Below are 24950 nucleotides of genomic sequence, written 5' to 3' on the forward strand. Positions count from 1 at the left end.
CATTCCCCACTAAGGATAGATATTATACGTGTTGTGGTCTGTGAAAGTTTTATCTTCTGTGATGACTCTACTGACTCCATGGATGCTCAGAACTATTACTGATACTAATTAAACAACCAAGTCAACAAATATCTCTCAGTTCCCTTAAAACACACAAAAAACCTCATCCAGTTCCACTGCTTGTTGACACCTGAGTCCGAATATATTCATTTTATTCATCTATCAGCCTTCCATCAAAACATCCAAAACTTTACATTTAGTTGAATTTAACTGAAATAACCTATTCATTTGTCCATCTGTCCATATTATTCAAAATTCTCCTAAAGGGCTATCACACCTGCACTATTATTGATAACCCTTCCAAACTTCATATAATCTGCAAACAACTGAATATCACTTTGCAATCCATCCATTGACAGTATCACTGATATAATGGTTAAACAACAATTCGACACTTCCATTCTACTACCACCTTTATGCAATGGCACTATCTTAACTTCCTTTCACTCTTTGGGCACCTTTCCTGTAGCCAGACTCTCAATGAAAGGCCAAGTCAATGGAACTGTCAGTTCTTTAGTGCATTCCCTCAAAATTCATAGTGAAATCACCTCCAGTCCCAATGCTTTATTATTATTATTATTATTCAGGCCTCCATGGAGTCAAAAGACTGATCGTCGGGGAGGTTCCCCCCCCCCTAAGAAACACAAAGTCTATCATACCACTCCTTGAACTCATTGACCGTTCTCGCTCTCGCCACTCCATCAGGCAATGCATTCCATGGTTCAACCACCCACCATGCAAAGAAACCACTCCTCACCCTCTTGCTCACAGTTTCCTTTCGTAACTTCCAGGGATGGCCTCTTGTCATCACTCCTTCCTGCTGTTTAACCAAGTAAAAGAACTCCCCAGTGTCGACCATGTAACCACCTCTCAACAGTTTAAAACTCTCAATCATATCACCTCTCCTTCTTCTATCCACCAAACTCTGCAGTACACATTCCCTCAGCCAATCCTCATAAGTATCATTGTACAGTCCTGAAACCAACTTTTTTATCCGCCTTTGTACCCTTTCCACAGTCAATTTATCCCCCTTCAATCCCGGGGACCAAATCTGAGAACAATAGTCCAAGTGTGGTCTGATCAGGGTCTTATACAACGGAATGATAACTGTTTTATCTCTGCAGGTCAGTGTCTTCATTATTGCAGCAATCCTCTGTGTTACCTTCACCACCTTTGCAATATGTCCCCTAAATTTCATGTTTCTATTAATCACCAATCCCAGATCTCTTGTCTCCCCTACTTCCTCCAGTATAACTCCTCCCATAGAGTATGCAGTGTCCCAAACCTCAAGACCTTACATTTTGCTGCATTAAACTGACACCCTCCATTCATTTGCCCATCTATCTAGTTTATTCAAATCCTCTTGCAGGGCTGCTGCATCTGCACTATTACTAATAATAATCCTTGCCAGCTTTGCATCATCTGTAAACAACTTAATATCCCCTTGCAATCCACTGGCTATGTTATTGATATAAAGGTTAAACATATAGGTCCCAGTAGTGAGCCCTGTGGAACCCCACTTGTAACCCTCTGCCTCCTTGAAACTGCCCCATCATACACAACTCTCTGATACCTATCGAACAGCCAATCCTGAATCCAGTTGACCAACTTGACATCCAAAACCAAGTGCTGCAACTTAAATATCAGTTTATCATGTGGCATCCAGATTTAGTGAATGCCTTCACTAAATCCAAGAAAATGGCAGAATATGCCTTTCCCTCATCTACTGCTCTTGTAACTTTATTATAAAAGGTAGCATATTGCTAAAACAAGTGCACCCCTTCACAAATCCATGTTGACTCTCACAGATAACATTACCCTCATCTGCCCAATGCTGTATACGGCTCTTCACTACTTTTTCCAATATCTTAACAACTACTGATGACACACAGACTGGCCTATAATTAGACACTTCCAGTTTGTTACCACCATTATGCAATGGCACTATCTTACCTTCCTTCCATACCCTGGGCACCTTTCACGCAGCCAGACTTTCATTGAAAAGCCAGGTCAAAGGCACTGTCAGTTCCCTAGCACATTCTCTCAAAACTCATGGGGAAATACCATCCAGTCCCACAGCTTTACTGACATCCAGAGTACTCAGTATTTGAAACACATTCTCCTGCTGTACCTCTAAACCTCGAACCTGCCAAATCCCCTCTAGCATTAAAACTGCTCCTCCAGGATGAAATACTCCAATAAAGTGTTCATTGAACAATTCCACTATGTCTTCTGCATCAGTCATTCTATTTCCATTTTTATCCCACAATATCATTCTTCCACAATCATTTCTCCTTCTACTGGCCACATAGCTAAAAAAATTCCTAGGATTTTCTTTGGATCTTATGGCTAATCTCCTCTCATATATTTAGTTTCGTCTTCCTTACCATACTAGTCACTCTTCTGGCCTGTGTCTTATACTCTTCATGCATCTTCTCTTCTCTTGTCTCCTTATATCTCTTCCACAACCTCTTTTTCGCATGCAATTCCTGTTTAATATTGTTTGTCATCCACTTTACTCCAAATTGCGTCCTCTTGTTCACTCATGGTATACAACTTACCATTGCTGCTAACAAATATTCTTTCATAATTCTTTCATTCTTTCTTTCATATTCTTTCATTATTATTCTTTCTTTCATATTCTTTCATTATTATTCTTTCTTTCATTCTTTCATATTCTTTCATTATTATTCTTTCTTTCATTCTTTCATATTCTTTCATTATTATTCTTTCTTTCATTCTTTCATATTCTTTCATTATTATTCTTTCTTTCATTCTTTCATATTATTTCATTATTATTCTTTCTTTCATTCTTTCATATTCTTTCATTATTGACATCCAGAGTACTCAGGATTTGAAACATAACACTTCTAAATGTTGAACCCTCCCAATCTCTAGAGGAACTAGGGATGGGGAGAGTTCTAATAGTACCTAGGGAAGTAGTATTAGAACCTACTTCTCCAGGATGAAATACCCCAATAAACTGTTCAATAAACAACACCACCATGTCCTCTGCATCAGCCACTCTACTCCTATCTTTGTCTAGAAATGTCATTCTTCCAGTCTTCCTCCTCCTACTGGCCACATAACAAAAGGATTCCTTAGGATTTTCCTTGGATCTCAGAGCCAATTTCTTTTCATATTCAAGTTTCACCTTCCTTTCTTACCATACTAGTCACTTTCCTCGCCTGAAGTGTTATATTCTTCATACGTCTATCCCTCTCCTGTACCAAGACAAATTTGTACAGATAACATTTTTTATTTGCCACTGAAAGTAGAATTTTGGGCTGAATTTTTTGAATTACAGTAATCTACCATTTATCTGACTTTCAATTAACTAATCCTCCGCATGTCTGATACAGCACCATGCAATTTTACATCAGTTTTTGTAGAGCAAACTGCCTTCTCAAAGTGGTTGAATAAATGGTAGATAGATACAAATTATCAGATAGATAATTTATATAAATAACATTTTATTTGCCACTGAAAACAGCAATCTGTGCTGAGTTTTTTTTGAAGTACAAAATTTACCATTTATCTGACCTTCAAAGAACATACACAATTTACAGACAAAAAATACTGTTGGCAGTGGTGATGAGTGGTAGATGACATTGATGATAGTTGTGTGTAGTGGAAAAATTAAGCAGCAGGGACATGGTGAGATGTGTGTGTGTAGTGAAGTGGAGTAGAGTGTCCTCCTGCGATGAGTCCGTGGACTCCTTGGAGGTGTCACGTAACAATAATAAATCAGTGACCTTCAATTAACTAACGTTCTGCACATCTATGATTCAGCACCATGTAATTGTACATCAATTTTCTGAAAACAGCAAATTGCCTTCCCAAAGTGGTTGGATAAATGGTACATTATTGTATTAGCTCTTTGTCCAATTTCCCACTGGAGGATAATGATAATAGCTAGTAAAGTAATATAAATTGATCACTGACAAAATGTTGAATTTGCAGGTAGTGGAATGTTAAAAATGTTAAGGTGGATGCATTTTTGGTTGTGAGATGATTCTGTTTTTGCTGTTGGTCAGGCCTCTGTCTAGTTAACTTTCAGAATTCTAATCAGAGAAGAGGAACTTTTTTTTCCAATTCAACTTTCTTCAATAATTAGCAAAAAAGTAAATTGCCATGCTAATGCAAATATTCAGTTTTAAATGATATCAGATTTGATAAAATTTTATGAATGATATGAATTTCTATTTACAAGAAGACAAATTTGTACAGATAACAACTTTTATTTGTCACTGAAAATAAAATACAGAATTTTATTATCATGTAAACATACTATCAAGTATCTCAAATTAAAAAAATTATAATAATAAATAAAAATAAAAACATTCGATAAACTTTATAATGAAAGGAAATAATGCTTTTCAATGCAACAGATATTTAAAATGGAAATATTCATGCTAATACTTGAACATTATGGACTTAATAAAATTAATTAACAAAATTATAATAATTTTATATTAATTTAGTTACTCATTACAATAAAATGGAACAATTATTATATATTTTGAAATTGTAACACTTCTGTTATGAATTATCTAATCTGAACGACGCTAAATTTCTGAGAGTATATCTTGAATGTGATTTTCATGGAATGAAGTTAAACTGTGATATCAGTTTTGTGATACCTAGAAGTATATAAGATTGTTAAAATTTATAAAAAAAAACAGTTAAAAAACTTTAAATGTAATATATTTATTACATTTAAATTGTAATATATTTATTATTATTATTATTATTATTATTATTACTACTACGGGCAACTCCAGGGAGTCCTTAGACTCATCGAGGGAGGCCCTAAACATCATGTTCACACAACTGTTCAACATTCTCACAGTATCTATCATACCTTGCCTTGAACTCGCTCACTGTCATGGCACCCACAACAGACTCTGGCAGCTTATTCCACTCATTTACCACTCTAAAAGTAAAGAACCCAGCTCTAACACCCCTGCTAACCACGCTCTTGCCCAGCTTCCATGGGTGTCCCCTAGTTTTCCCACCACCAGTCCTGATCTCAAAAATATCCTCTGAATTAATCCTATAGAATCCTTTTAGCAATTTGAATGTCTCAATCATATCTCCCCTCTTCCGCCTATCAACTAGTTTCTGCAACCCACAAATCTTCAACCTGTTCTCATATGGTTCATTCCATAGACCTGCTATCATCTTAGTCACTCGCCTCTGGATCCTCTCCACCTCCTCCCCATCAAGAAGGAACCGAGGTGACCAAATCTGGGCACAGTAGTCGAGATGAGGTCTTATCAGGGCTCGGTACAGAGGTACAATAACTTGCTTGTCTCTGCTCGTCAAGGTATTTTTCAACAACCAAGTGAGTTGATGAGCTGATTTAGCTACTTTCGCAATGTGCCCCCTAAACTTCATCTCCCTATCCACCAACACTCCCAAGTCCCTGGCCTCATCAATCTCTTGGAGTACAGTTCCACCAATGTGGTATACTGCTGCTAATCTTTTCCCTCCGAAATGCATAACTTTACATTTTGTCACATTAAATTGACATCCATTCTCCTTAGTCCAGAACTCCAATCGATCTAAGTCATCTTGCAAGACTTTGACATCTTCTGCATTCACTATCGCCCTACCCAACTTTGCATCATCAGCGAACAAATGAACTGTCCCACTTAGACCCTTCCCTATATCGTTAATGAATAGATTAAACAGCAGTGGTCCAAGAACAGAACCCTGTGGCACACCACTAGTCACAGGCCGTCTTTTGGACTCTACTCCTGAATAAACTACTCTTTGATATCTCTCCATCAACCACCCAGCTATCCATCTCACCAACCCTATATCCATTCCCATATGTTGTAGTTTACGGATTAGAATTCCATGTGGTATCCTGTCAAACGCCTTTGCCAGGTCCAGCAGTATCACTGTAAACCCATTTCCCTTATCCAGTTCAGCCGTCACCTTGTTATAAAACTTGAGCAAGTTACTGAGGCATGATCTACCGTTCACAAAGCCATGCTGTCCTCTGTACAGTATCTCATTTTCATCAATCCATTCCTGTATTTTTCCCTTGACTACTTTCTCCAAGACCTTGACAACGACTCCTGATATGCTGATAGTTCGGTAATTTGCAACCATAGTCTTTGGATCCTCCTTTATGCAGATCCTATATTCCAACATATTTCTCTAATCCAGAGTAATTTAATAATAAGGTGTGACACCTTTTGGCAACTGGCATATGGAAATATGACTTCTGCATTGCTTCAACCTTGGTATCACCTCTGGGTCTAACTCCCACTGAAGAGACCTCAATAAAGGTCTAAACCGGTCTGAGTAATGACCCTTCCCATAATTTCACTTTCCTTAGTATCCCATAATGCAAAGCATATCTCTCTGCAGACATGCATTATGGGAAGGGTCACTACCTGACTGGTTTTGACCTCTATTGAGGTGTCTTCAGTGGGAGCCAGACCCAAGGTTGAAGCAATGCAGAAGTCATATTTCCATATGACGTGACGCCATAAGGTGTCAAACCTTATTATTAAATTACGCTGGATTAGAGAAATATGTTGGAACATATTTGTTCCAACATATATCTCTAATCCAGAGTAATTTATTAATAAGGTGTGACACCTGTTGGCAACTGGCATATGGAAATATGACTTCTGCATTGCTTCAACCTTGGGTCTAGCTCCCACTGAAGAGACCTCAACAAAGGTAAAAACTGGTCAGGTAGTGACCCTTCCCATAATGCATAGCATTATACATGTCTGCAAGGACAACGGAAATACTAAGGAAAGTGATCAGTGAAAGTGATGCTAAGGAAAGTGATTTGCCATGAGTTGCCGCAGTCCTGAAGATCTCCTTGCAGACATGTATAATGCACAGCATTATACATGTCTGCAAGGAGATGTGCTTTGCATTATGGGATACTAAGGAAAGTGATCAGAACTCAGTCCACCTTTGCTCCAGTCCTGAGGATACTTCAGGAGCAAACCTTGTTTGCTTACACTTGGATAAAGGATTAAACTAAATATATAATTTATAGTCAGAAGACTGATTGTGGGATTCCTATACCTATCATAACTCTCCTTAAACTTATTCACTCATAAAGCACTCACAACTACCTCTGGCAACCAATTCCACCCATTCACCACCCTCCAAGCAAAAAATCTAGTCCTAACATTCTTGCCAACCACACTCTTACACAATTTCCATGAGTGACCCATTGTTCTCTTCCTTCCTGCCATGTACTAAAAAAAGTCTTCAGTATTATCAATCCTATAAAAAAACCCTTTAATAACTTAAAGGCTTTCATCATATCTCTGCTTTTTTTTTGCTTATCAGCTAATTTCTGAAGCCTACAGAATGTCAATCTGTTCTCATAAGGAACATTCCATAGACCTAAAAATATCTGTCACTTGACTCTGGGTCCTCTCTGCCACTTGCATTCCCATGGAATCTAGGTATCCAAATCTGCATGCAGTATGTGGCCTTATTCAAGCCTTATACAGGGACACAATAACTCCTCTATCCCTCCTGCTTGTTAGTTTATTCTTTAACAACCAAGTAATCTGATGTGCTATTTTGATCAGTTCCATCAATGCACAGTATGGTGCAAAAAAAAAAAAAAAAAAAAAAAAAAACAGTACTAAACTTAGACACTCATTTATTCCATAACATACATATATTGTAATTATTCAGTAGTTTTTTTTTATATATTTTTTTACCATACTGTAGTACACAGCTTGTGTTCTTTTCTTCCCAAAGTACATCACTTTACACTCGGTCGCATTAAACTGACAGCCATTTAACTTTGCCCATACTGCTAGTCTATTTAAGTCTTCCTGCAGGATATCTGCATCACCTTCATTTACTATTAGTCTCTAGTTCAGCATCATCATCAGCAGCAGCAAACAAATGCATATTTCCTGTTAAATCATTTCCTATATCACAGATATACAAATTAAGCAACAGACAACCAAGTACTTGTCACACCACTGGTTACCTGTCTTCTCCTGGACTCAACTTCTCCATAAACCATTCTTTGATATCTTCCATCAGCCATCCTGTAATCCAGATCAACAGATTCATATCCATCCCCCATTTGCTTCAATTTATGAAATAGAGTTCTATGTGGAATCTTGTCCGATGCCTTTGCAAAGTCTAGCAATATCAGTGAGTAGCCATTTCCTTTATCCAACTCCATTGTATCTTTATTATAAAAAGTAAGCAAATTACTAATGCAAGACCTACCCTTCACAAAACTATGTTGTCTCTTATAGAATATCGGATTCCTATCCACCCAGTCCCGATTCCTGTCTTTCACTCTCCCAAACTTTAACCATCACTCCTGAGATGCTGATTGGCCTATAATTTGCTACTTATGTCTTGAGCTCCTTTATGTAGTGGGATTATTTTGTCTTCTTTCCACTCTGATGGCAACTCCCTAGTGCTGAGGCTTAAATTAAATCGTTTGGTCAGAGGAGCTGAAAATTCCCTTGCACATTCTTGTAATACATAGGCCGATATGCATCTAACTCCATGGCTGCATTTGCATTGAGGTTCTGCAATATTTTAAGTGCCTTCATTTCTTCAGTTTCTATTCTCGCATTGGTCAATGTCACATCTGGCATTGCACTGTCACCACCTAGATGGTATAGTCCTGCCATATGATCACTCAATAATTCAACTATTTGGTTTGCTTCTGTTACTTCCCTACCATCAGCACTTTTTTAAGTCATCTTACATAGTTATTTCTCCTTTTACTTACCACACAGTAAAAGGACTCTTTAAGATTTCTTATGGCCTTGGCTACTTTCTCTCATAATTAGCTTTTGATGACCTGCATGGTAAGGAAGGCTTTGTGCCTTCCTTGCCATATAGGTCATCCAAAGCATGTGCTTTGTATTGTTCATGAGCATGCTCATCATCATTTTCTTTATATTCCCTTCACAACTTTTTCTTTGTCTGCAACTTTTGCTTAATGAGGCTATTCACCCACTTAATTCCTACATGATTTATCCTTCTGACTCTGGGTATACATCCTGATATAATTTTCTTCGAACATCTGTTGATCACCTCCCATTCTTTGTCACCAACATCTCTCTCTCTCTCTCTCTCTATCCAAAATTTCATGCCATAGCACTTCTGAAAGCTGTGATTATGACAAACTGAGGAGTCAGTTTGTCATAATCACCTACTTTGTAATTCCACATGTCCCTTCTTAACAGAAAATCTGCATGTCTGGCAATCTCCCAGGTCAAGACTACGTGATCACTTTTCTCAAGCATTTGCAGCATAGATAGATTCGTTAATGTTAAGTTTCTGATGCTATGATCAGATCCAGCACTCTTGAATCTCTTGTCCCACTATTATGTGTTGCCTCAGGTAATTATCTCTCAGAAGCTGTATATTCTATTTCCTTCACCATTTGTGACCATTCCTCCTCTTAATTTATGTCTCCCATAGTTGAAATTCCCATCATAATTATTTGACCTGAACTCAGCATGCTAATTTGCCATTGCATATTGTCTACATTCTCCCTCATGCCCATTGGATTATTGCAGCAGTAACTAATTACATATTTTGTTCTGTTGGCCTCTATCTCACACGAATGAACTGTCATCTGCAGCCTTTCCCCCTAATTCCTACTCTTTTTGGCTTCAATTCCTCTTCTGTCATTTGCAAAACCACTCTCCCTATCCTGTTCCTTTTGTCCTTTCTGAAGACCTCATATCCCTTGAAATCTATTCCTCTGCCAATATTATCCTTGGTCAACCAAGTCGCACTAATGCCTATAACTTTTGGCCAAGTTGAGATAACTATTGCTAAAACCTCCTCACTCTTATAATAAATTTAGTTTAATCCTTTATCCAAGTGTGAGCAAACAAAGTTTGCGCCTGAAAGTATCTTCAGGACTGGGTTAAGGTGGTACAGCACCAGGGCAACTCGTTGCAAAGGTGGAGCAAGCTACCAACACTCCTATCCTAGTATCTCCTATAATGCAAAACACATCTCCTTGCGGATATGTCTAATGTTATGCATTAAGGGAAGGGCCACTACCCAGACCGGTTTCGACCTTTATTGAGGTCTCTTCAGTGGGAGCCAGGCCCAAGTCGAGACAGCAGGCAGAAGCATTAGCAGGTCATCTCCACCTATAGGAATTGCCAATTGGTGTGCCACCCTTTTTTTAATAAATTACTCTGGATTTAGAGAAAGATGTTGAAAGTTTATTTTCCACTTGGTTAGAGTATAATAAATTTAGTTTAATCCTTTATCCAAGTGTGAGCAAACAAAGTTTGCGCCTGAAAGTATCTTCAGGACTGGGTTAAGGTGGTACAGCACCAGGGCAACTCGTTGCAAAGGTGGAGCAAGCTACCAACACTCCTATCCTAGTATCTCCTATAATGCAAAACACATCTCCTTGCAGATATGTCTAATGTTATGCATTAAGGGAAGGGCCACTACCCAGACCGGTTTCGACCTTTATTGAGGTCTCTTCAGTGGGAGCCAGGCCCAAGTCGAGACAGCAGGCAGAAGCATTAGCAGGTCATCTCCACCTATAGGAATTGCCAATTGGTGTGCCACCCTTTTTTTAATAAATTACTCTGGATTTAGAGAAAGATGTTGAAAGTTTATTTTCCACTTGGTTAGAGTATAATAAATTTAGTTTATACTCTAACCAAGTGGAAAATAAACTTTCAACATCTTTCTCTAAATCCAGAGTAATTTATTAAAAAAAGGGTGGCACACCAATTGGCAATTCCTATAGGTGGAGATGACCTGCTAATGCTTCTGCCTGCTGTCTCGACTTGGGCCTGGCTCCCACTGAAGAGACCTCAATAAAGGTCGAAACCGGTCTGGGTAGTGGCCCTTCCCTTAATGCATAACATTAGACATATCTGCAAGGAGATGTGTTTTGCATTATAGGAGATACTAGGATAGGAGTGTTGGTATCTTGCTCCACCTTTGCAACGAGTTGCCCTGGTGCTGTACCACCTTAACCCAGTCCTGAAGATACTTTCAGGCGCAAACTTTGTTTGCTCACACTTGGATAAAGGATTAAACTAAATTTATTATACTCTAACCAAGTGGAAAATAAACTTTCAACTCCTCACTCTTATTTCAAATATTATGGCATTAGTATATATAAACTACAATACCCCCCCCCCCTTGTTCCTGCAACCTTCCTTACACCTTCTGTTGCTTAACCCATTGAAGGTCTGATGCTCAGGTGCTATAATTAACATCATGTAATTACTGTTATCACTCTCCCACTTACTGACCTCTAGGTTGCTTGGAGCCACACTCACCTGCATCCACTCCTCCAAACATTCTATTTTCCCTGACTCTGTACTTCTGAACTCTCTAATTTGTCCATTAAAACGATCCATTTAAAATAGCAAACTATAATAGTGATCTAAAATAATAAATTCCATTAAATGACACAGAGACAGTGAGAAATTATTATTGTAATAAATTAAAAAAAAAAACTGATTATACAGGAAAAAATGATCATTTCAAATAATTATGACTAACAGTGAGAATCACTGCTCCCTCAAAGCATATGCACAGCTAAATATACATTAGGCTTAGAAGGCTCTTATATTAGTTTGTGGTATATCTAGAACATAACACATTAAAGGCATGTGAGTTCTGATACATTCTTCTTTCAAATACATGCCATTTGAATAAGGAAATACCATGAGTATTCTTGGAATAATTAAGTACATATGAGTATTTGAGTAAGAGCTGCTGTAAAAGTTGTGCGGTAGCAGTATTATTAGTGTGGGGGATTTTCATTTGCCTAAACTTAATTAAGAATTCGTTATTATTAGACCTTAGAGCAGTAACCGGCAGAAAAAACATGGTGCCGGCCTGGTTGACCAAGTGGTAAGCATACCTGCTCTCCAGCCAAAAGGCCATGAGTTTGAATCCCGCCATGGGCATGGATGTTTGTGAATGTCTGTGAAAATAGTGGTGATGGTTGGCAGTAGATGGTGCTGGTGTAGATGATGAAAGTAGTTGCGATTAATGGAGTGGAGGGGACGGAGAGTTGTAGAGCAGGTGTCCTCCTTCGATGAGTCTTTGGACACCCTGGAGGTGTTATGTAATAATAATAATAATAATAATGAGTAGACCAAGAGGAAGACCAAGATATAGGTTGATTGATATGGTACAAAGTGCCTTAGACAATAGAAATATAAGATCTGATAATGATAATATTGGAGTCTTGACAAGTAACAGACTGATTTGGAGGAAAATTGTAGATAGGAAGTTAGTAACAAGGTAAATTTTTCATGACCTACCATCATATCCTGTACACCCCCTTGAGGGTACATGTCAGGAACTTGATGATGATGATGATGATAATGAGTAGGTATATTTAAATAAATTATAATACTGGAATAAACTCATGAGAGGGCGCTCGTGAGTGAAGCGTGGCGGACGTGTGTAAGAAGAGCTCTGGATTCAGATAAGTATTCTTGGATTAATTAAGTATATATGAGTATTTGTTTGAGTAAGAGCTGTTGTAAAAGTTGTGTTCTAGCAGTATAATTAGTGTGGGGGATTTTCATTTGCCTAAATTTAATTACGAATTAAGTTTAGTAAATTTAATTCGTAATTAAGTTTAAATTAAGAATCCCAGTCGAGCATGGAGAGATCACATCGAGTGGGTAGTATCAGTGAAACTAGCTATAGATCCAAAAATGAGCTGTTGTGTTTGTATACAAATGCTAGAAGTATAAGAAACAAGGCAGATGAAATGGTTGTATTAATTGCATCTGTTCACCAAAAGATTGTTGGAATAAGTGAGACATGGTTGGAAGAGGATGACATCCTGACAGGAATAGAGATAGAAGGGTATGATGTGTTTCGTGAGGGTAGAAGGGGGTAAAAAAAGGGAGGAGGGGAGTGCTATTGATGATAGAGAAAGAGTTATGTCCATACAAAGTAGAGATGAAAGAGGGGATATAGTGCCAGTGGTTTTGAGGCAGTATGGTGTGAGATAGAGGTCAATGGAATCAAATACCTGGTTGGATGTTGTTATAGACCAGGTAATGTGGATGGTGGTGATAATGAAATTAATAATCAAATTAGCCAAGCAAATAAGAAAAGGGTGATCATTATGAGCGATTTTAATTATGGCAATATAGACTGGAATGATGAGATAGCAACTGGAAGTAAAGAAAATGAGTTTCTTGAGTTTTTGAGGGATATCTACTTCAGACAGTATGTAACAGAGGGCATGTGAGGATTGAGGGTCTTGTATTTGGTCATCTCATCAGAGGATGTAATAATAAATGAGGTGTCAAATCATCTACCAATTGGTGAGAATGACCATGAGGTGATTACCTGGATGGTAATCACCTCATGGTCATTCTCACAGAGGTCCTCACACAGCCAGCAGTGTGAGGACTTCTGTGAGAAAAGGGTATATGTGGAGACAGCTTGTGGGTATAGCGTGGAATGAGGAGTTAGCTGGAAAAGAGATCAATGCAGCTTGGGGGATTTTCAAAAACTATCTAGTAGATGCAATGTCTAAATGTATTCCAAGGATGAGAAGGTTAAATAAGGTATGTGTAAGATGGATGAATAATGAGATTAAGCATGCGATACAAAGAAAGAAGGCATTGTGGAGGCAGCATAAGAGAAGTGAAAATAACCAATTCCATGAGGTCTACAAAGATCAGGCAAGGAGGGCGACTTGGTTGGTGAGGGTAGCTAAACAGAGGTATGAACAGCAGTTAGCTAATGAAGCCAAAAATAATCCTAAGGAGTTCTTTCAACATGTAGCCAGCAAAAAAAAGAATGATTATGGAAGGATGACATTGATAGGAGAAAATGGTATAAAGACAGCTGTTGCAGAATGTGTCGTGGAGATACTTAATGAGCAATTCATAAAGATCTTTCAATCTTGTGAATGTGACTTCATGGACAGATTGAGAGCAGCTGATGATGGGGAGGAGAGACTGACTGTAAGTGAGCAAAAGGTGTATGGGGAGTTAAGTAAACTAGATGTTAATAAGGCTGTGGGATTTTATAATATATCACCACGTATTCTGAAGGAATGTGCCAGGGAGTTGACACCTGCCTTGACATATTTTTTTAATACGAGTCTTGCACTCAGTCGAGTTCCTAAGGAGGGCAAGATTGTGCCACTTCATAAAAGAGGTGATCGAACTCAAGCACCAAATTATAGTCCGTGCGGTTAGCCTAGTGGCTTTGCGCTTTGCAACCATATGCCTGGGAAAGGAGTGTTCCCATCAACGACGTAAGGAGCTCAAGGATCTTCCTCAACCATAGCCAAGTTAGCCAGTCTTGGGTGTGGACAGCAGGGTTTTTTCCGGGTTTATCTGGTGTTTTTCATCCCGCAAGCAGGCAAACCAGTCCAAGGACATACACACACGGTTTACAGTCAGGAATACTGACCCAGCCATAGGTCTGATTCATCAGCCTAGGCCAGTTCTGGAGCCCTGATAAAATTTGGGGCGGGTGACTAGATGGTACTGTGAACTCCCGTATAAAGGAGGAATGTTGTATCGTCATATGGAATTTATTTATTTTTATCAAATTTTAGGCCTATTTGTGTGTCAGGTGTTGTGGTTAAGTTGTTGGAGAAGCTTGTGAGAACTAGGATCCAGAGTTGGGTTGACAACAATGGTATTATCTTTGATGGACAGCATGGATTTGCTAAAGGGAGGTCATGTTTTAGTAATCTACTTACTTATTACAATAAAGTGACTACTTCCTTGGACAATGGAGAAGGATACACAGTAATATAGTTAGATTTTGCAAAGGCTTTTGATAAGAGTACCTCATGATAAATTGATGGTCAAACCAGAGCAGATGGGGTCAGATATTAGATTAGTGCGTTGGATTGGAGACTGGCTATCTGATAGGTATCAAAAAATTGTGTATGGGTGAGCGATATCCAGGAAAAGGAAAGTCACTAGTGGAGTGCCTCAGGGTCTGTTTTAGGGCTATTACTATTTAACTTGTATATTAATGATATAAGTGAAGATTTGGATGAAGATATTCAGTTGTTTGCAGATGATGCAAAGTTGGGACGAACCATGAATAGTAGTGAAGATGTTGTAGCTTCAAAAAAGACTTGAATAAATTGAGTGATTGGGCACGGAAATGGGGATGTGAGTTGAATGTTGCAAAATGTAAGGTTTTAAAATTTGAAAAACAAAGATGGGATGCAGAATTTATGCTTGGTGTATGGTGGAAGAAATAAGAGATCTGGATGTGATTGTGGATAATGATCTGAAATTTAGGGAACACATAGCCAAAATTGTGAAGACAACACAAAGGCTTCTGGGAATGATGCGGAGGACACTGACTTGTAGAAGTAGGGAGATTCTTGTTCCATTGTATAAGGCTTTGATTATACTACACCTGGACTATTGTGTCCAGATTTGGTCACCTGGTTTTCAGAAGGACAAAGAGATGTTGGAAAGGGTGCAGAGCGACTGACTAAAGTAGTTTCTAACCTCTGGAATGTCGAGTATGAGGAAAGATTGAAAAGATGCAACTTGCAGAGTCTCGTGGACAGGAGGAAGAGGGGAGATATGTGGCCTCTATAAGTCTGTGGCCCTACAAGTTGGTAAGGGGCTGTTATAGGATCAATGCTGGAGAAGATCTACAGAAAATAGTGGGAGATCGGGGAAGAACCAGAGGTCATCCCTGGAAACTGTATAAAGAAAGTGTGAGTAGGGGGAGGGAGAGGTAGGTTTTTCTTGTGCAGAGTTGTAAATGATTGCAATGCCTTGCCTGAGAGTGTGGTGTCTGCAAAGAGTTTGAGTGTTTTTAAGACATGGTATGATGAGCTGTGTGTGTGTGTGTGTGTGTGTGATAAAAGGACCTCCCAGATGAGTCTTTGACTCCATGAGGTTTTGGGGTAATAATAATAATAATAATAATAATAATAATAATAATAAAATATTATGTTATTAATATAATTTTCGCCTAAGTATCAAAGGCATCTTCAGTAAACTAATCAACAATAACTGATGAGTTATAGTTCAACAATGAGTCTTTGGACTCCTTGGAGGTGTCAAGTAATAATAAAAATAATAATAATTTATTTATTATTTTTAAATTTTAATTAATTAATTAATTTTCTAATATGTTAGAAAATTTAATGACCTTTTTTTAGTTATCTTACATTAGCTACTTAGGTGGTGCCTTTTGGAATTGTCAGTTATTGTTTGATTAGCTTTTTACATGTACTGAAGATGCCTTTGATACTTAAGCGAAAATTATACTAATAAAATAATGTTTTATGTGAGTTTATTCTGGTATTATAATTTATTTAAATATATGCATTCATCCACGTTTGTGGATGCATGGCATGTATTTGAGGGAAGAATGGAATTATACAGATGTGACGGATTGCATTTGAATGATTTTAGAGTCAGTAAATTGAAGAAACTGTTGCTAGATGGAAGAGTGGTGTCTGATGCAAGCAAGAGATCAGAAGTAACAGGGTGAAATGAAAGATCAGAAGAATTGTATGGAAGAGACTGAGGTGCTTGGTAAGAGAAATAGTAGTAGTAGTGTTAAAGATGAAGAGAAAATGGGAATGCAAGAGGAACAGGGAAATATAGGAGCCTGGGTGAACAGGGAGACATGGCATAGTGAGAATGGAAATTGGAAGGAGTAGGGAACCATATGGCAATGATCAGCATAGAAATAGAATAGATTGGGATGCGAGCGGGGTAATTGAGACTGAGTGGATATATGTGGCATGTTATTATCATAAAGGTGAATGGGCATGGATAGGTGTGATGAGGAAATCACAACCAACAAGTGGCTTGTGTGGAACTGGTTATAGACCTAAAAGTGAACTGCTGTGTTTATTTACAAATGCAAGGAGTATCAGAATAAGGGAGATGAAAGGGTTTCACTGATTGAATTTATGTGCCCCAAATTGTTGGAATAAGTGAAACATGACCTGATCTTCACTTTCAGTCGTTTCCGACCGTAGGTGGGTTTGTAGGAATTACCCACAAAGTATTCCTGGTGGGATTTTTTTTAAAGGATAGTTCACCATTGCTTCCCCCCCCCCCCAATTTTATCCAGGCTTGGGACCAGCATATAACTGGGACATATTCATCATTCATTTTCACCAAGTTTCCAGGTAAACCCCCTCTCCCCATCTCCATATGAGACCGACTAACTCACCTTTAGTTGAAAGAGACCGGATAAAGGTTCCTCACATCACTGATGGGAATCGAACCCAGGTCTTTCCGAGCAAAGGGCTTCGTCTACGCTGACTGAGCTATGGAGGCTCTAGTGAAACATGGCTGAACGAAAATGATATCCTAACGGAATAGAAATGGAAGGGTACAGTGTTTTTTGCAAGGATAGAAAGAATAAGAAGGGAGGAGGAGGAGTGCTGTTGATAATAGCAGGGGAATTATGTCCACATAAGGAAGACATGAAAGAGAGAAATAATTTTTTGGAGGACTGATAGCTATACTTAAGAAACATCAACAAAAAAGGTTAGCTCTAGAAAAGTTAAAAAACCCAGAGATAAGAAAAAAACTGAATCAAGATCTGAATCAAGAGTTAGCACTTATCAAGAATGATGACGTCGTGAGGGTTGATGAATCATAGGATAAATTAAAATCTGTCTTCATAGAGAAATGTACCAATACCTTGTGTCCTAATGGAGCAGTAAAAAAGAAAGATTGGATAACTGATGAAATTCTTTCTCTCATTGATCCACATAGATCATATAAAAATCATAGTCCAAGAAAATATAAAAAGGTTCAGAAAAATTATTAAAGGAGAGATCAAAGAAGCAAAAGAAATCTGGATGAATAAAATGAAATAGAAATTCTACAGGAAAAGAATGACAGTGTTAATCTACACAAAAAGCTGAAAGAGACCTCAGGTATATTTATGAAAAAACAACTATCCTTCAAAACAAAAAAAGGGAGAAATAATATCCAAAAAGATGACAAAATACAAGATTGGGTGAAATATGTAGAACTCTTTACTGATAACAGACAAAACCCAAACAATACTTATAAACAGATGGAAGGTCCATGCATTCTAAGATCAGAGGTAGAATGTGTGCTGAAATCAGCTAAAAATGGTAAAGCCTTAAGCCCTGATAGAATACCAGTAGAAATAGTAAAGTTATTAGAAGGCGACGACATTACTATATTAGTAAAGCTATTTAATACGATCTATGATACCATACCGATACAGGCATAATCCCTCAAGACTGATTACAGTTGACCTTCATCATGTTACCTAAAAAGCAAATGCGAAATCTTGTAATGACTATAGAATGATCAGTCTAATGAGTCATGTTCTCAAAATATTTCTGAAAATAATTCAAAAAAAAGAATATACAGAAAATGTGAAGATACCATCAGTGATACCTAGTTAAGCTTTAGAAATGGTTTGGGAATGAGAGAGGCTGTTTTCCGTTCTCAAATCTTATTCCAAAAATGTACTGACCAAAACAAGGAAGTATTCATTTGCTTCATTGACTTTGAAAAAGCATTTGACAAAGCCCAACATACTAAAAATGACTGAACTATTAAAAAGAATTGGATTAGATAGTAAAGACATCAGGATCATTGAAAACTAATAGTGGAACCAAAAGGCATCTGCTCAAGTTAATGACATTATTACAGACTACATTAACTGGGAGAGTAAGGCAAGGATGGGTGCTGTCGCCTCTTCTTTTTAACATATATACTCAGAAGCCATATTTCAAAAAATCTTAAAAGGAAGAGAGGAAGGGATTAATGTAAATGGCGAAATTATTATTATTATTCAGGTCTCCATGGAGTCAAAAGACTCATCGTGGGAGGTCCTTCCTAAGAAACACAAATTCTATCATACAACTCCTTAAACTCATTGACCGTTCTCGCTCTCACCACTCTATCAGGCAATGCATTCCATGGTTCAACTACCCTCCATGCAAAGAACCCACTCCTCACCCTATTTCTCACAGTTTCCTTTCATAACTTCCAGGGATGGTCCCTTGCCATCACTCCTTCCTGCTGTTCAACCAAGCGAAAGAACTCCCCCAGTGTCAACACTGTAAACTGCCTCTCAACAGTTTAAAAGTCTCAATCATATCACCTCTCCTTCTATCCACCAAACTCTGCAGTTCACACTACCTTAGCCGATCCTCATAACTAACATTGTACAGTCCTGAAACCATCTTTGTTATCCACCTTTGTACCCTTTCCACAGTTAATTTATCCCCTTCAAATCCTGGGGACCAGAACTGAGAACAACAGTCTAATAAGTGTGGTCTGATCAGAGTCTTATACAATGGAATGATAACCTTTTTATCTCTGCAGGTCAGTGTCCTTCTCATTATTGCAGCAATCCTCTGTGTTAACTTCACCATCTTTGCAACATGTCCCCTAAATTTCAGATTTCTATCAATCATCAACCCCCAGATCTCTTGTCTCCCCTACTTCCTCCAGTTTAACCCCCTCCCATAGAGTATGCAGCATCCCATCGATGTGTCCCAAACCTCAAGACCTTACATTTTGCTGAATTAAACTGAAACCCCATTCATTTGCCCATCTACCTAGCCCATAGGTTCCCAAAGTGGGCAGTACCACCCCCAGTGGGCTCTGAAGCCTTCTGGGGGGGGGGGGGGGGCTATAGTGGAATCAGAAGCATTTGGGGGCATTTCGGGCGGTCTAGGGGTCGGTGGCTCTTTATAGAAGAAATTAATAATATATATTTAAAAATTAGTTATTTTTGTGATTTTGCAATTAGATAATCATTTAAAATTTAAATATTGAATTTTAATTCATCTTATGCCCGTCTTACACGATCAATTTTTTTATCAATTTTCTATTTCAGTTATTTAATCATTTGAAAATTTACCATGTCAGATAGAAATAGATGTCAATTTTCTATGTCAATGAGTAAACAGAGCATGCATATATGTGTGTATAGTAGGTTATGTTTACAGTAGCAAATATATTCGTTATATTTCATTTCAAAATATATATAAAATATATAAAACCACTTTTCTAATTGGTTTGTACAAAAATAAACCCAATTTTATATAATTTAATATTACGAGTAAAAATAATAATGGCAAGAAAGAAATAAAAATCAGAAATTTTAGTTAGCCTAGTTAGTACTAACTTATATTGCTAACTAGAGGGAAAAAACAAAGCAAATATTATTCAAAACTTATTATACTGTTTTCTGTGGTAATGTTTTGTAGGTTTGTTGTTTATATCTTGTGTAATTATTTTATTTATTAATTTATATTTATAAATATTCAGACAATGTCGTGGTCGGATGAACAAAATGCGCTTGCATGCAAAATAAAAAATTGAACGTGTCATACAGGATATTTTAGCTTCTATTTTTTATATACTTAAAAAATTTATTCATTTTTTGCTATTGTAAAAATTGATCGTGCCATACAGGCTTTAGTCTATCCACGCAGCAAACGAGTCTTAACTAGTAGTATGTCGGTCAACTATTACGTAAGTAATTCACTCAATTCAGCATATTTGACAGGAATATGGGTGCTTGCAGTGACTTGTTCAAAGCATGAGTACGATGGTATCGCAAACAAGTCAATGCATGCAAGTCGATTCAGGCTATATTTCAAATCTATAAATACCAGTGGTTTAGGAATAAGTTTAATTATTTTTTGTGTGCTTTGCCAACAATCATCAGTCAAAAGTGTGATAGATAAGTGGAGTCATAGAAAGTGTAAATTAAATCTTTTATTTTGTGAATATTTTTGCAAATTTTATTACTTCATTATGTCTGAATATAAGAAGAAATGTTGACAGTACAGTATTGAGTATTTGAAATACGGTTCAGTCTCAAATATTTGAAATATGGTTTTATTCAAACTGTTATAATGGAGGGGGGGAGGGTTACAAAATTTATGTCTTGCAAAGTGGGTGGTGGCCCGAAAACGTTTGGCAACCTATGATCTAGCCTATTCATATCCTCTTGCAGGGCTACCATATCTGCACTATTACTAATAACCCTTCCCAGCTTCGCATCATTCGCAAACAACTGAACATCCACTTGCAATCCACAGACAATGTCACTGATATAAAGGTTAAACAATATAGGTCCCAGTACCGAGCCCTGTGGAATCCCACTTGTAACCTTCTGCCTCCTTGACACTGCACACCATACACAACTCTCTGATACCTATCAGACAGCTAATCCTGAATCCAGTTGACCAATCTGACATCCAGACCCATGTGCTGCAACTCGAATATCAGCTTATCATGTGGCACCCTGTCAAATGCCTAAGTCTAGGAAAATAGCAGTATATGCCTTTCCCTCATCTAATGCTCTTGTAACTTTATTATAATCATCAGTAACATCCAATATATTATTATTACGTGACACCTCCAGGAAGTCCAAAGACTCATCGAGGGAGGGCATGTACTCTACAGCTCTCTGTCTCCACCGCTACTACCATCATCATCATCATCATCATCATCATCTATACCAATGCCATCTGCTGCCAACCACCACCACTTTTTTTTCGCAGACAATCACAAACATCCATGTCCATGGCGGGATTCGAACCTGCAGCCTTCTGGCTGGAAAGCAGATATGCAAACCACTCGGCCAACCAGGTCATGACATAGCTTTCCTGGCTGACAATATTCAAGTTCTTAAAAATCTTCTGGAACTAGTGAATGAAGAGAGTGAAAAAATAGGATTAAAAATAAATATAATCAAAATTAATTCATGGTCATAAGCAAGAAACCAATTCTTAATTCAGCTCTTTCTTTAAATGGGAAACAAATAGAAAGAGTGACGAAGTTTAAATATTTTGTATGCTGGTTAAATGAAGAATGCAATCCAGAAATGGAAATAAAAGCTAGAATTGAAATGGCAAGAAAAATTTTTCTCCTGATGAAATCAACACTATGTAACTGCAATTTAAATTTAGAGCTTAGCATACGCATGGTAAAATGTTATGTATGGTCTGTACTACTGTACAGAAACTTGGACCTTGAAAAACAACATCAATAAAAAAACTTGAAGCCTTGAGATATGGTTATACAGAAGAATGTTAAAAATTCCATGGATAGCAAAAATGTCCATTCAAGAAGTACTGGAACAAATGGGGAAATCACATGAACTTTTAGATACCATAAAAAGAAGGAAAACTGCACATCTTGGTCAATTACTTTGTAATTGAATATATAAGCTACTTCAATTGATTATAAAAGGGAAGATAAATGGAAGAGGACAAGGAAGACAAAGAAAATCTTTGCTGGCAGACATCAGACAGTGGACTGGCATGAGCTCTGAGAGACTGTTCAGAATGGCTGAAGATCGCTCATAATTTGCCTAGGAGATGGCACTCAAAGAAGAAGAGTTCTTGAGAAATAACTATCTCAGGTAGTATGTAAAGGAGAGTGCAGTGCACAAGGATCCAAAGTTTTAGATCTGATCATATCATCAAAGTATGTAATTGATGACATTACTGAAGTGGGATTTTGCATTTCCTTCCCATTGGTGAGGGTGTTCATGAAGTGATCACCTGGATTATGGCTAGCCATATGAAGACATCTGTGAGGAAAGGATATATGTGGAAGTACAAGGCTAGTGATTATGACAAATTTAGGTGCTGCTTGGAAACTGACAACGAAATACATAACAGTATAAATGTGTGAATGTATTCTGAAGGTCAAAAAGCTGAATAAGGTAAGTGTAACATTGAAAGTTTATTTTTCACTTGGTTAGACTATAATAAATTAAGTTTAATCCTTCATCCAAGTGTGAGCAAACAAAGTTTGCACCTGAAAGTATCTTCAGGACTGGGGTAAGTTGGTATAACACTGGGCAAGTCGTTGCAAAGAAGAGAACTCAATAAAGGTCGAAACTAGCCTGGGTAGTGGCCCTTCCCTTAATGCATAACATTATACATATCTGCAAGGAGATGTGTTTTGCATTATGGGAGATACTGAGATAGGAGTGATGTTAGCTTGCTCCACCTTTGCAACGAGTTGCCCGGTGTTGTACCAACTTACCCCAGTCCTGAAGATACTTTCAGGTAAGCAAACTTTGTTTGCTCACACTTGGATAAAGGATTAAACTAAATTTATTATAAGGTAAGTGTAAATTGGATGAATGAGGTATTAAGCATGAAATCTGGAAGGAGCACTTTGGAGGCAGCACAAGATGAATAATGATAATAATCAGTTGCATGAAGAGTCCAAAGAGCACACCAGGAAAGTGATTCATTTGGTAGGGACAACAAAAATTCAGCACAAGCAGAAATTAGCAAATCAGGTCAAGAAACATCTTCATGAGTTTTTTCAATATGTGGCAAATAGAAATAAGAATGATTATGATAAGATTAGGTGATGGACAAAAGTGGGAGATTAGTAACTACTGCAGAAGACATAGTCAAGGTATTTAGTGAGCAGTTTATTGAAGGGAAGTGAAGAAAATGAAATGAGAGGAGACTTAATGGTGAGTGAGCAAGAGTTATATGAGGAGTTAAGCAAGCTAAATGTCAATAAGGCAATAGGACTTGATGACATATCACCCTGTCTTAAGGGAATGTTTGAAGGATCAAGTCTTGCAACAGTACAAGTCCCAAAAAAGTGGAAGGAAGGCAAAATTGTTCCACTTAACAAAAATGGCGATAAGACTAAGGCAACAAATTACAGGCCAATTTGTATATCTGCAGTTGTAGTTAAGGTAATGGAGTGGTTGGTGAGAGATAGGATACAAAAGTGGATTGATGACAATGGTATTGTTTGTGCTTGTCAGCATGGGTTTGTTAAAGGGAGATCATGTTTTACCAACTTGCCTATGTTATAACAAGGTGATAAATGTATTGGACAAGAGTGATGCAGATGAAGTGGTATACTTAGATTTTGCAAAGGCTTTTGATAGATTGTCATACCACAAGTTATTAACTAAACTGAAGCAGTTGGTTTAATTGGTAACTAAACTGAATAAATGATAGACTAATGAGTTGGAGAGGTGACCGACTATCAGATTGGTATCGGCAAGTTGTGTTTGTGTGTGTGTGTGGGGGGGCACTATCTCGAAAGAGGAAAGTCGCTAGTTGTGTACCACAGGGGTCTGTTTTGGGACTATTCTTATTTAACTTAATTATTGATATTGGGATGGGTTTAACTGGTGATTATATAACTTGCAGATGATGCAAAATTGGGGAGAGGGAATGAGGAATTAAGCAGATCTTGTAGCCTTACACAGGAGGACTTGAATAGATTGTATGAGTGAGCAACAGTAGGATCTCTCAATTCAGTGTGGTAAAGTTCTAAAATTTGGTAGGCAACAATGGGATGCAAAGTATATACTTGACAGGGAAATTTTGGAGGAAGCTGAGGATATAAGAGACCCTGGAACGTGAACATTCACATCAGATCATAACAATGATGCAGAGGACCTTAACTTGTAGTAATAAAGAAGTTCTGGTTCCATTTACAAGGCCATGAGCCTTGTGTGATGTACTGTGCTCAAATTTGGTTCCCTAGTTTTCATGGTGATGAGGATATATTGGAAAAGGTGCAGAGAAGACTGATTGAGGTGGTAACTGGCCTTTGGAATGTGGAATATGAAAGCAGATTGTGGGAATGCAATTTGCAAAGTCTTGTGAATAGGAGGAAAGGAGGGGATATGATTGAAACATTTAACTTTGTAAAGGGTTATTACCAGCTAAAAATTTGGACAAAATTTTTCATAGAATAGGAGAAGGGAATAGAACAAGGGGTACCTCACTGTCATCATCATCATCATCATCATTGAATTCCTGACAGGTTATCCTGTACACATGGGGTGTACAGGATAATTATGATAGTACTACATGAAAAAGTTGCACAATTCCTAACTTCTTTTCAATAATTTTCCTCCAAATTAAGACCATG

The 24950-nt window shown here is 37.7% G+C and overlaps 1 long non-coding RNA gene across 1 annotated transcript in view; it reads right to left on the minus strand.

The window, feature by feature from the left end:
- Positions 1–4598: 4598 nt before the first annotated feature.
- LOC150105762 (uncharacterized) overlaps positions 4599–24950 on the minus strand; it is a 101348-nt gene continuing 80996 nt past the window's right edge. The window contains exon 4 of the long non-coding RNA XR_016548431.1: positions 4599–4703. This is a non-coding gene — a long non-coding RNA (uncharacterized LOC150105762). The remainder of the gene's footprint in view (positions 4704–24950) is intronic.

The sequence above is a fragment of the Typopeltis vanoorti genome, chromosome 6 (assembly GCF_054136105.1).
Source record: "Typopeltis vanoorti isolate ZY-2024b chromosome 6, IOZ_Tvanoo_1.0, whole genome shotgun sequence".
Classification (NCBI taxonomy): domain Eukaryota; kingdom Metazoa; phylum Arthropoda; class Arachnida; order Uropygi; family Thelyphonidae; genus Typopeltis; species Typopeltis vanoorti.